Source organism: Rhinatrema bivittatum, chromosome 9, assembly GCF_901001135.1.
Source record: "Rhinatrema bivittatum chromosome 9, aRhiBiv1.1, whole genome shotgun sequence".
NCBI lineage: Eukaryota > Metazoa > Chordata > Amphibia > Gymnophiona > Rhinatrematidae > Rhinatrema > Rhinatrema bivittatum.
Window position 1 is genome coordinate 67,177,935 of NC_042623.1, and position 14,194 is coordinate 67,192,128.

The following is a 14,194-nucleotide window of genomic DNA, read 5'->3' on the forward strand; positions in this document are numbered from 1 at the left end:
TTAAACCTTTCTTAAATTTCTTCAATTCAGTTTCAAGCCGCAGCTTAGATGGTAAAGTGTTCCATGTATTTGGGCCTGCTAATGAAATAACTCTATCACGAACTAAGTCAAGATGTGCAGTATTTAATGATGGAACCGAAAGAAGACCTTTGTTAGCGGATCTTAAGGAACGTTGAGGTGTGTGCATACGGATAGAGAAATTTAACCAATCAGACTTATAACTATAAATCGTTTTATGAATAATGCAGCAAACTTTGTATAGAATTCTCTGTGTGATGGGTAACCAATGTAAACTAATCAGAATAGGAGTGATATGTTCACGTCTGTTACAGTTAGTGAGTACCCGTGCGGCTGCATTTTGTAGTACCTGAAGCTGTTGAAGTATAGATTGTGGTAGTCCCAGCCAAAGAGCGTTACAATAGTCCAGTGATGAAAAAATGAGGGCCTGCAAAATTGTCCGGAACTCGTTCTGGTCTAATAATGGTTTAAGACGTCGGAGAACTAAGAGTTTATAATATCCATCTCTAATTTTCAAAGCGATATATTTTTTAAAGTTCAGTTCGCAGTCAATTGTTACTCCCAAATCTTTAACTGAGTTAACCAGGTCAATTTTAACATTGCTAGATAGCAAAATTGCTTGTTTGTCATTAGGTTTAGATTTTCTTTTAAGACAAATATCTCTGTTTTATCCATATTAATGGCCAGCTTCATGTGTGTCAGTAATTGTTTGATGGCAGATAGGTAAATATTTATCTCTTTGAAGGATTGTTCAATGGTATCGTTTATGGGAACAAGAATCTGAATGTCATCAGCGTAAACGTAGAAATTCAGACCAAGGCCAGCTAAAAGATGACAAATTGGTAATAAATAGATGTTAAACAACGTAGCCGATAAGGCTAAGCCCTGTGGGACTCCAGTATGGAGTTTGTGTTTTTCAGAGATTGAGTTACCTATTTTCACTTGAAATGATCTTTGATGGAGAAAAGAAGACATCCATTTAATGGTGTTATGTGCTAGACTGATTTCTTTTAGTCTCGTTATTAGAATATCATAATTAACTGTATCGAAAGCAGCTGATATATCAAGTAGGATAAGGAGATATTTTTGGCCGGTATCAAATCCTTTCAGGACAGTATCTGTAAGTGATAATAGTAGGGTTTCTGTGTTGAGATGTTGCCTGAAATAGAATTGATTCGGGAAAAGGATATTATTTTTCTCTAAGAACTCTGATAACTGCTTATGTACAACTTTTTCTAGTATCTTTGAAATAAATGAGAGGTTCGAAATTGGCCTATAATTAGATATTTTTTCAGGATCCAGATTAGGTTTTTTCAGGATTGGTTTAATTATAGCAGATTTTAATAACGGCAGAATGTGTCCTTCCATTAGTGACAGATTAACAATCTTCGTTATTGTTGGGGCAATATTTGTTGCTATTAATTTCAAGGCAGAGGGTGGAATTGGATCTAGAGGATGGGTGGCAGGGTTTAGTTTTTTTTTTATCACATTTTCAATTTCAGCAATGGAGGCCTCATCAAACGAGGACCATTCCAGTACATCTCTTTTAACCATTTTGATCTCTTGGTTGGTAATACTGAGTATTGAAGCAACAATATTCTCTAATTTTTTCTTTAAAAAGGGCGCAAAATTATCACAATTGGATTCATTTAGTATAGTTGATTCGGTGCTAGGATCTTTCACTAAATTTTTTACTAGAGTAAACAAATCCCAAGGATTATTATTAAAGTTTTCCAATTTTGTTTTAAAATATTGTTTCTTTGTTTCATTAATCAAATTTTTATATTTATTAAGTTGGGATCTATATATCCCTAGTGTTTGATTATTTTTAGTTTTTCTCCATTGTTTTTCAAATTTTCTTAGAGTAGTCTTTGCTTTGTGTATAGTATCGTTATACCAAAGTTGAGAATGTTTGGTCATGTTTACAATTTTAGTTCTCATAGGGCTGGTTTTATCAGCAATCGCATTTGTCAATTTAGTCCATGAGGAAATAGCATTTTGAGAATTAGTTAAGTCAAGGGTGTTTATCTGTTCATCAAATTCTGTTATTAGTGTCTCAGACTGAAACTTGGGGCGATATATAATGGTCTGTTTGAATTGATTGTTTAGATTCATATCTACTCTAGTTTGAACAGAACAGTTAATCAGAAAGTGATCTGACCATGGAACAGGTGTTTGGGAAATATTATGAGAAAAAAGTTTCTTAGTATTAATGAAAACTAAATCTAAAGTATGTCCAGCTCTATGAGTGGGCCCATCAATTAATTGATCGTAGCCGAGACTCGCCATAAAATCCAAAAATATGTTACAGGTGTTATTTAAAGGTATCACATCAATATGCATATTAAAATCTCCAACAATTATAGACAGTTTATCAGGTTGTAATGTAATAGTGAGTAACTCGATTAGATGAGAGACATTATAATCAAGCAGACCTGGAGGACAGTATATTAAACATAATTGTAGAGAGGTGGATTCAAAAATTACAATTTCATATGGTTCATCTATGTGTGTGGGTTTCAATTTCAATTTTAGCTCGTTTTTTATGATAAACATAATTCCGCCTCCTTTACGCTTACTCCTTGGGAAGGAGTAAGCTGTGTATATATTATCAGAAATCGAATTCGCAATCACTGAGTCATGGGGTTTGAGCCATGTCTCAGTAAATGCAATAAAATCTGGTTTTTTTTCTTGCAAAATATCGTTAATAATAACCATTTTTTTCGTTAATGCTTGTATGTTGATAAGAAATAAAGTTAAGAGAAACAGATTATTACAATTATGTACATCCATATTGGGTTTAGGAGTGACCGTGCGGAGTTCATCAGTTATCCCTTCATACTGTACTGGTTTGAATAACCGCACGGAGCGGCCTCGGAGGGAACTTTCCTTCTGCGTCCCCCCACCTTCCCCTCCCTTCCCCTACCTAACCCACCCCCTGGCCCTACCTAAATCCCCCCCCTACCTTTGTTGGGCAAGTTACGCCTGCTTGAAGCAGGTGTAACTTGCGCGCGCCACCTCACATACCCCGGCACAGGCCGCAGTGCCGGGGGACTCGAGACCGTCGTCCTGGCCCGCCCCCGAACCGTCGCCATGCCCCTGGACCCACCCCGGACCCCCCTGACCCTGGACATGCCCCCCAGACACGCCCCCTCCCACCCCTTTTACGAAGCCTCGGGACTTACGTTCGTCCCGGGGCTTTGCACGCGCCAGCGGCCTATGTAAACTGGCATGCCGGCGCGCGAGTGCCCTGCGTGCGTAAATCTGGGATATGCACGTGCAGGTGCAGGTGAGCGCATACAAGGGGTTGCACAATTGTGCACCCTGCGCGCGCCAACGCACCAACTTGTTAACGCACCAACGTGCGCCAACACCCGCAGCCTTCACCCATTCCCTCCCAGGCCACTTCGATTTCAGAGCTGCCTGGAAGGGAACTTCCCAACCCCCTATCCTAACTTCTCTTCCCCATCCCCTAACCAACCTACCCCCATCCCTAATCTAGGCCCCCCAAAAAACTTGTTTTACCTGCTACGCCTGACTAGGAGCCGGCACACGATCCTCCAAGACAGCGGCAAATGGCCGCTGTGCTGGAGGCCTCTGGCCCCACCCTGCCCTCATGGACTGCCCCACCCTTCCCCCTCCCCACCCCTTTCCCAAAGCCCTGGGACTTAGATGCGTCCCGTGGCTTTATGCGCATCGCAGGCCTTTCTAAAATAGGTCCAGCGCACGTAACCCCACCTACTCACATAAATCCAATGGATTTACACATATAGGGCAAGATTTTAGTACCTACGCGTGGGCGTAGATTTGTGCGCGCAACCCGGCACACACAGATCTTCGCCCGATTTTATAACATGAGCACACAGCTTCGCGCATGTTATAAAATCTGGAGTCAGCACGCGCAAGGGTGTGGCCTCGGAGGGAACTTTCCTTTCCCCTCACTTTCCCCTTCCTTCCCCTACCTAACCCCCCCCTCCCCCCAGCCCTACCTAAACCCCTCTAACCTTTATTTTGGAAGTTGTGCCTGCCTCTGGGCAGGCGTAGGTTGCGCACGTCAACCGGGTGCCGGCGCGTGATCCCCTGCCCTAGCAGCCATACAGAGACATCTGGCCATGCCCCCGCCCCATCCCAGACTGCCCACGCCCTGCCCCTTTTTTTCAAGCCCTGGGAAATATGCGCATCCCGGGGCTTGCGTGCATCACTGGGCCTATGCAAAATAAGCTCGGCATGCGTAGGGCTTTTAAAATCTGCCCCATAGGCTTTTTAAAATCTGGCCCATAGGGTAGCAGATAAGTGTCCATCTTTTTTAATTATTTTGAGTTAGATTAGTAAGAAGAAGAGACAAGAAAGAAGCAGAAGATGAAGCCCATAGCAAGAGGAGATGATAAACCTAGGGAAGACAAAAGTGTCACTTGCTAGCCTTGATAGCTATCAGGGATCTTAAGTAACAAAGTATTGGTAATAAAAAACAAAAATGTGCATGCCATCAGTATTATTTCCAAAAACTAAGGCACTAACAGAAAGAAGATCCAAAGGATTAGTACACAGATAAAGGAAACAGACATAAAGAAAAGAGGATGAAAACATGTTAAAATAAACCAAAAAAGAATTAGTATTTTCCTCAAAAGATCTTCAATATTGATCCATCGCTCTACAATAAAAGAAAAAGAAACAAAGAATCTTTACATTACAACATTTAAGTTCATTATAGTATTTAAGTTAATACAGTTACAAAGGGGGTCATTTATCAAAATGCTATAAGGCATTTTCACATGTGTAAAGTGCCGTTAACGCATGCGAAAACACCTTTAATGCATGTGATAGCACCATAACATATGATGCATGGCTTTAACTACTAGGGATGTGCAGAGCAAAAGTTTATGTTCATAAGTCCATAAGTCGAAAGGGGGTCCCATTTGCGGTCAATATGGACATATGGAGAATTCCATAAGTTGAGTCTATGTCCATATGTGCAAATAAAAATTTAAACCCCTCACCCTCCTTAATCCCCCCCCCCCCAAGACTTACCAAAACTCCCTGGTGGTCCAGCGGGGTCAGGATGCCATTTCTGACCTCCTTTGCAAGGAGCACGTGACGTCGGCGTCACGTCGGAGTGACGCGGCATCACGTGATTCCCCGCGGGTTCACTCCAGGACCCTCGTTCGACCCAAAAGGAACTTTTGGCCAGCTTGGGGGGGCCTCCTGACACTCCCAAGCTGGCCAAAAGTTCCTTTTGGGTCGAACGAGGGTCCCGGAGCGAACCCGCGGGGAATCAGGTGACGTTGGCGCCACGTCGGAGTGACGCGGCGTCACGTGATTCCCCGCGGGTTCCCTCCGGGACCCTCGTTCGACCCAAAAGGAACTTTTGGCCAGCTTGGGGGGGCCTCCTGACACCCCCAAGCTGGCCAAAAGTTCCTTTTGGGTCGAACGAGGGTCCCGAAGCGATCGTGCGGGGAATCACGTGACGCCGTGTCACGTCGGAGTGACGCGGCGTCATGTGATTCCCCGTGCGATCGCTCCGGGACCCTCGTTGCACCCAAAATGAACTTTTGGCCAGCTTGGGGGGGTCAGGAGGCCCCCCCAAGCTGGCCAAAAGTTCCTTTTGGGTCGAATGAGAGTCCCGGAGCGAACCCGCGGGGAATCACGTGACGCCACGTCACTCCGACGTGGCGCCGACGTCACATGCTCCTCGCAAAGGAGTTCAGAAATGGCAGAAATGGCGTCCTGACTCCTCGCTGGACTACCAGGGAGTTGTGGTAAGTCTTTGGGGGGGGATTAAGGAAGGTGAGGGGTTTAAATTTTTATTTTGGATCAACAATCGCGATTTCCAACGTATTCAACATAGCTATGTTGAATAAGTTGGAAATCCGATCGTTTTCGCCTCATCACTTTTTTAAGTTAAAAAAAAAAAAAAGTAGCGTTTTACATTTAAGTTCAAAACGAATGCACACCCCTATTAACTACACCTTTTTCAGAAGTGTTAAGCCTTCATTGCATTTTGTGATGTGTTCTCAAAGGCCTGTTTCAGTAGTTTGAAGCTCCTGGACTACCAGCCTAGTGAGAGAGAGAGAGAGAGAGAGAGCCTCTCTACCTGGGTAACATCAACCTAGCTTGATGTTACCCAGGTAGAGAGTCCATCAAGCTAGGTTGAGAGAACATTGCACAAATATCATCTTTGAGTGAGTTTCCTCACTCCGAGGGTCATCAAGTCTTCACAAGAGAGCACTGTTCTGTTCGTACGTCTCACTTTGAATTTCAAAGTGGCCCTAACCCCTACACTAATACATAAATTTCACCTCGAGTTACAAGGTGGGCCTCCCATAGAGTTATAAATACCTACCTAGGGTGATGATCTTATGGCTAGGTTCTCTCTCTCTCTCTCATAGTAAACATGGTCATATGAAAAAATACCACATTCTGTCACTTATCTCAAAGAGCAAAAACATTATTGCAATTTGTGATAACTTAGCTCTTCACATAGGTATTGCAATAAACTGCCTATTACTATAAAATATGCCCCTTTTCCTATCGCTTATGATATTTAGTGCATTTTGATAAATCCAAGCCAAAGTTTGCTAGTATTTATTTATATAACTACCCTACTTATCTGATAAAGATCTGTAATCAACTATGGTTCTAGAGAAAGAAAAGAAAAAGTTATTAGAATTCACTTTAATATTCTATTTTCTGTGACACAAAAGTATTCTTTGGCTTATACCCGTTGTCAGCTTAATCAGATTAATACATTTTGTTAAAAAGAAAACATAAATTATTCATTTATCCCAGAACTCCCTTCCCTATTAACTCTGCTTCCCCTCCCTATACTGGGAATCTAGATTTGATGGGTTACAGGTCCCTGCTTTCAGAACCCAATAGAAGAGAGGGATTCCAAAAGTTCCCCTTACTGGAAATATTTAGAATCCCTATTTCTCGTCCTTACCATAGTGGGTGGTTTACACTGGCTAAATTGTCTAAATCTTCCCTCCTCAAAAGCCACACCATGACCCTTTTTTGTCCAATCTGAGATAGACGCATATAGGAACTTGTGCACGCATGTGGGTGGCTTTTAAAATCAGGTAGACACGCACATGTCTTAGAAGCATGCACACTCCCGATTATGATACATGCCCTGCTTTTAAAATTCACCTTTCTTTGCATTATGTGGAGTGTGCACTATTTGCAAAAACATACACACTCTTCCTGAATAATGCACACTCTTTCCAAAATGTAAAACAAACACAAAAAAAAAAAGGTAAAACATTTACAACAATGAAAATTGACTCCAGAAAATCACAATATGACACAAAATGACATTTTTTGGCCTGTATGCCCCTACCTAATATATTCCTTTGAAAATGTACCCTTATGTTTTTCCTTTTTTTGGGATGATGATATCTGGAATTCCTGTTGTTTCTAAACAAGATTGCTTTTTGGATGTATTATGTTAAAATTTCAATAAATATAAAAAATAAAAATGGTCAATGGCATTGCAAGCTGCTTTCATTCAGCTCAACTGAACTAGCTTGTTTTCCTGTAGGAAAGAAAAAGACATTGTAAGTGCTGGAGACATCAAGAGCAATTGAAATGCATGAGCTGGGGATCATTGAGTGCTGCATTATCTGCAGTGAAAATATGAATGTAATTAGGCAAATGGTTCTAAATATTAAGGGGCAAAGAAACAGTGATCTTGTAGTACCAGTTTTCTTAAGGAAAACTAGATTTAGAGAAAAACCACAACCATTGTAACAGAAATTAGTATAAGAAGCTACGGAGTAAGGAAGGGAAACATGTCCCAACATGCACTGTCTCTGCAGTCTTGATTTATTCACATTTTTTCTGTTGAATAAATTGTCAAATATAATTTTAAAAACTAATTATTTTCTATTTAAATTGTAATGCTATAATTCAAATCAAAACTGTCAAATTAATACTAACCTCATATATGGTCTCATAGCTAGAAATGTTATAACATTCAAGGTCATATTTGAACCAGATGGATTTCAGCCTGGTTTGACAGATTTTTCAGCTTTTCCTCACTTTTTTCTTTTTTTTTTTTTTTTACCTTAATTTGGTCCAATGAATCTGGGAGGAAAATGACAGATTTGTTGTTGATTTGCTGCACATTTATCAATTCAATTGAATTTATGTTGAATCTGACCATTGTGAACCCTACAAACCAGAGAAGTCTGTTCAAACTGCAAAGCAGATTTGCTGAATTGAGGAAGATATATTAGACTTTTAAAAAAGAAATTCAACAAATTCTCTATAAACCACAAACTTTCTTGTGGGTTTTTTGAACCAGATTGAAAACTTTATGCATTTTCACACCCCTATTCATAGCCTAATAGAAGAAATTCACATACAAGAGAAGACTTTTTATATAAATTTACATTTTGACTTCTTAACGTTTAAATCTGGCATAGATTTCTTTTTAAAGAAGTGTTAATGTTTGTTCCAGTTCATGTGATTGGTTTCATCCTGCTTCAGTTACATATATAAAGTAACAAATTCATATTATAGATGTAGATATACATAGCAAAACTGGAAGCAGAGCAAGATGCTTACAATATTTAGAAAATGAAAAAGAGACTGGTTTGAATTTGGCTGTAAGAAGGGAAATCAGTACAATGACATTTTAAAAAATTCTATGTGAACTAATTCTTTTGCAGAAGATCTTGACTTAATATTATTGAAATGTCCTTTCATCAGTATAGTATTCTCACTTCACAGAAAGGTAGAACCTGTATTTATGAGGGCTTGAAAAGGCTATTTTCCCAGATAAGAACCTTTGTACCCGTGTAAAAGAGCTACCTGAAAATTTTCAACATTTAACCCAGCTAAAAGCATATGTGGGTTCTATGATGCACATGCATTTAGCCACATAGCATTCCTGGGGATGTATTTAGGTCAGTGGGATGAAAATAATACATGTAGCTTTCATTTTCAAACCCTGGCCCACCAGTATTTTCCATGGAAATAAAGCATCCACAGAAAAAGCAGATGCAAATGTCCATAGGTTCTTTTTCCAATGGCAATTATCAAATTGAAAGTGTGTACCTATTGTCAGTTTGAAAACTGAAGCAAAGACTGTGGGTAGAACATACCTGTGAACTGTGCAGGAATGTAATTGCCCCCTCAAAGAAGAGTACGGGGATTCTGTCAGCATTCATTTTCCTTGCTGAGGTGCATCTGTATTCCTGGCTCTCTGTATATAGCTATCGTTAGCTGTACTTTTTATGTTATTAAGATGCCTGTTGTACATGGTGACTTAAAGACAGGGAATATGCAGGTAACTGTGGAGCTGATACACTGATGTGGAGGCTGTCAAATAGACTGGAACAAATAGCTATTTGGGAAAGTCAGGTGAATATCTTATAAGTGGTGATCTTCAGTTTTTAGTTTATTTTTCCTGGGAACTCAAGAACAAAAATGGGAGAAATCAGTGGAAACAAATGACTCTGAGGAAATAACATTTTTGTTCTCATTATAATAAAAACGGATAAATTCCCAGGAAAAATAAAATAAAAATTGAAAATAAATGTCGCTACTTATTTGCTGTTCTTAATTTTGATTAAAGCTCCTTGGAAGGCTGGATAGACATGTTTTGCAGTATAAACTATCAGCCCAATATTCAAAACTATCTGCGGTACACAATTTGCATGAGTAAGTGGATGCATGCTGGGAGCCACACAGTTTATAAAATAGCACATATTTCTGCCCCCAAAAGCACACATGTATGTTTTATGTATGCATACTTTCTATGTAACCCATCATTATTTGCTGATTTATAACTATAAATGTCATTATTGTAATTCATTTTGATCTAAATAGTAGGTGCATGTATTTCTAATGCAGGAATATATGTACTTTCTGTACCCATTAAAAAAAATATATGTGCTTATATTTTACAAGCAAAATAATCATAATAAAACACAGATAATAATCCAGAATTAAACATGGAGACAGGCATTTTATAAAGTATGCGTGTATACCATTATTAAACTACGTATTTGTGTGTGTATTTGGAATCACCAGTACGCTGATATATCCATTGGTTCATCCAGACCTTCATTTTACCATGACCACTCCCATTTCACCTAGACCCTCTAGCACTTCACTCTGAACTCCTGCTAGTTCACCCCGACCTTCCACCAGAAAATATCAGGAAATAGAGCAGTGTGATTTAATTTGTGTGAGTCAATTTGCAGGTGTAAAAGTGTAAGGACAAGTTCTGTACCACTTACAAACATACCACTTACAAAATAGAACGTATGCATATGCTTCTAAACCTCCCCCTGGAATGCCCCCAGACCACCTTTTTTCCTGTTAAAATGTATGTGTGATACTGCAATTATGCACATACTCTCAAGATAAATAAAATATTTTATTTATTTTATTTAAGTGTTTTATATACCGTCATTCCATCATGGATGCACATACATGCTACTTACATAAATATTATTTTTACACACACAACCCTCGCATAATACTTGGAAAATTCACCTGTGCATGTAGTACAAGGAATATGTTTCCAGGTCCAGTTCTACAGGCCAAAGATAAGGCTCATGTTAATTCCTGTGACAAATCATGATAACTTGGGATGTTACAAAATGCTGATGGTAGTGAAAAAGCTAAAGTCAACATACTTGCTGAAACTGCTGAGAACTATATTCAGTATGAATGTATTGTTTAATGTGTTGATTAAAACGTATTTGCTCTCATTTCAATTGTTACTAATTGATTATTTTGAAAAGCATTTAATTGTCCTTCATATATATTTGGCTAAGTTATTAACAATGCCCTAAGTAAGTCAAGGTTATTTGGATGTGCATTGCTCTGAGTTCACCTATGATATGCTAAGCTTTAATCATAAGTGTATGCTGTATTAAGTATTGAAGTATAAGTTTCTTATCTACGAGGCATAAGATGTTTGTTTTATGCTAAGTAGTAAATATGAAATATCTGAAATAAAAGGTTCTGATTCTGAGATAAACAGTTGACCCTTCCTAGTCTTCTTGTATCACATATGAATAGCCCTGTCACTTCTCAAAGGTCCGCCATGATGAAAGAATGTTGAGGATGACAAACATTTGATCTCAGAATAGTTATTTTTGGATGCACACTGCATCCCCTGAAGAATGATTTTTCCGAAACTTGGCCATGTTGCTAACATCAAGCAGCAGCTAAGTACAATTGTGAATTAAAAATGGGAAGATTGAGTATAAGTATAATGGGGAACTTCAAACACTGAATTATCATTGGGAATGTTAAAACACTAAGGGGCAGATTTTCAAAGCCCTACGCGCGTAAATCCAGAGGATTTATGCGAACAGGGGGGGTTTATGCACACCGGGCATATTTTAAAAAGGCCCGGCGATGCACATAAAGCCCCAGGACTCGTGTAAGTCACGGGGCTTGCTAAAAGGGGTGGGGATTGGGCGGAGTGGGGGTGGGGCCAGAGACCTCTGACATAGTGGCCATTTCCCATTGTGTCAGAGAAGTGCATGCCAGCAGGCTGCCAGCGCCCAGAGGCAGGCGCAAAAGGTAAGACAAAGGTTGGGTGGGGTTAGAGTAGGCCTGGGGGGAGGAAAGGTTAGGAGAAGGGGTGGGAAGTTCAGACTAGGGGGAAGGGAAGTTCCCTCACAAGCCACTCTGATTTCGGAGTGGCCTGGGAGAGAATGGAGGAGATCTACCCCTAAGAGCCCCGGGATGCTTGTAAGTCCCGTGGCTTGCAAAAAGGGGTGGGGCGTGGTTGGGGTGGGGGTGGAACAGAGGTGGGGTCAGATGCTCCAGGCACAGCGGCCATTTGCTGCTGTGCCAGGGATCACGTGCCGGCAGTCAGCCGGCACATGCAAATTACTTCAGCCCCAGGGCTGAAGTAAGTTGTGAAACAAAGAAAAGAAGAGAAAAAAGGTAGGGGGGGGGGGAAGGGCGGAGGAGGTAGGGGAAGGGAAGGAAAGGTGGGGTGGGGTAGGAGGAAGGGAACGGGGGAAGGCAGCATGGCTCAGCGTGGGCTTGGCGTGCAAGGTGCACAATTGTGCACCCCCTTGCGAGCGCCGACCCTCTATTTTTAACTTGCGCGTGAGAGACCAAAAGAGAAGAAAAAGAAAAGAGAGTTGCCAATGCTAAAAAAAATGGGGCAAATTTTGCTCCTGCTTGGGTAAATGATTGCTCCATTAAATTCTATGCAGAAAAAAATGTGGAAAATTAATTCTATTTCTGCAAAGCTTCAAAAGTCTAGATTTTTCTATTATTGTTTCTGGTGCAAAGGTTTTCATTAAGAACTAGAAATTCCATGCAGAGTTAAACCAGGATCCATTGAACCCATCATCCTGTTTCTGTCAATGCCCAGTCAAGGTCACAAGTACCTGGCAAATCACAAAAAGTAGGTCTATTTCTTGTACAGGTCTAGCAATGGCTTTCTCTAGTAGGGATGTGAATCGTTTATCTGACGATTGAAAATATCATCCGATATTTTCAATATTGTCAGATATTGGGGGGGTCCCCGATAGTGATAGGAAAACCCACGATTAATTTTGTGGGTTTTCTTATCGTTAGGGGGGGGGCGGGAAAAAAGGACACAACCTAAAAACACAACCTGACCCTTTAAAATGAGTTTGTTAGTATCCCCCCACCCTCCGGACTCCCCCCCCCCAAATTTTTAAATACCTGGGGGTCCCGGGAGCATTCTCCCGTGCTCGGGGTGTCGGCTGCCACTAATCAAAATGGCGCCAATGGCCCTTTGCTCTTACCATATGACAGGGGCTATCAGTGCCATTGGTCGGCCTTGTCACATGGTAGGTGCACTGGATGGCCCGCACCATTTTTAAAGATGGCGCCGGCCGTCCATTGCTCCTACCATGTGACAGGGACCGGCCAATGGCACGGATACCCTGTCACATGCTAAGGGCAAAGGGCCATTGGCACCATTTTGTTGACTGGCAGCCAACGGCCCGAGCGCGGGAGAATGCTCCCGGGACCCCCACTGGACCACCAAGTATTTAAAAATGTTTTTGGGGGGGGGTCTGGAGGGTGGGGGGATACTAACAAACTCATTTTAAAGAGTCGGCTGTATTTTTTGGTTATCGGCTCGGGCGCAGCCGATAAAAAAAAACCCAATCGGACTGCAAGATAAAAATTTCATGATGTGAATCGAAACCGGAATCCAAACTGATACCGGTTCTGATTCACATCTCTATTCTCTAGTCTTCCTGGCTAATAGAGATGTGCTTCAGGTAAAGATTTGTGTTGGGCTTCATTTTGCGGCTCCCCTGTGGGAATTTCATTTTTTTTTTCGGGGGCCCCAATTTTTGGGTTAGTGCTCTCTATCAGGAGTTAGCGCGTGCTAACTCAAAAATTCAATCGCTTTTCGGTTCTCCCAAATCATTCCGAATTAGGCAATTTCATTGATATTACTTAATTCAGGAAAAACGATTGCACATCCCTACTGGCTAATAATGCTCTATGAACTTTTCCTCCAAGAACCTGGCAACATTTATTTTAAGCTCTGCTAGACTAGTTGCCTTAACCATGTCCTCTGTCATCCAGTTCCACAGCTTGATTGTGCATTGAGTGAAACAAATTATTTCTATGATTAGTTTTGTTTCTCCTGGTTCTTAGTTTCATGGAGTGTTCCCTTGATTTAATATTTTCTGAAAGGATAAATAACCATACCTTATTTACCAATTCTACTCCACTCATGTCCCCTCTCAGCTGTCTCTTTTTCAAGCTGAAGAGCCCTGGCTTTCATAACTTCTCATCAAAGGGTTGCAGTTCCAGCCCTATTATCATTTGTGTTGCCCTTCTCTGCATCTTTTCTGTCTTTTTTGAGATGGGTGACCAGAATTGCATACAATATGCAAGGCTCAATTGAGCCATGGATTGATAAGGCGGCAATATGATTTTTTCCACTTTGTTCTCCATTCATTTATGGATCATTCTTATCTTTCTATTTGTTTTTTTGAATGTCATCACACACTGAGCTGAGGATTGCAATGTATTGTCCACAAGGGGACCAAGGTCCTTTTCTTGGGTGTTGACTCCTAATATGGAACCTAGCATTACATATCTGTAGTTGGGCTTATTTTTTCCTATGTACATCACGTTGCACTTTTCCACCTTAAATTTCATCTGCCATTGAGATGTGCAGTCTCCTAGTCTCACAAGGTCCTTCTAC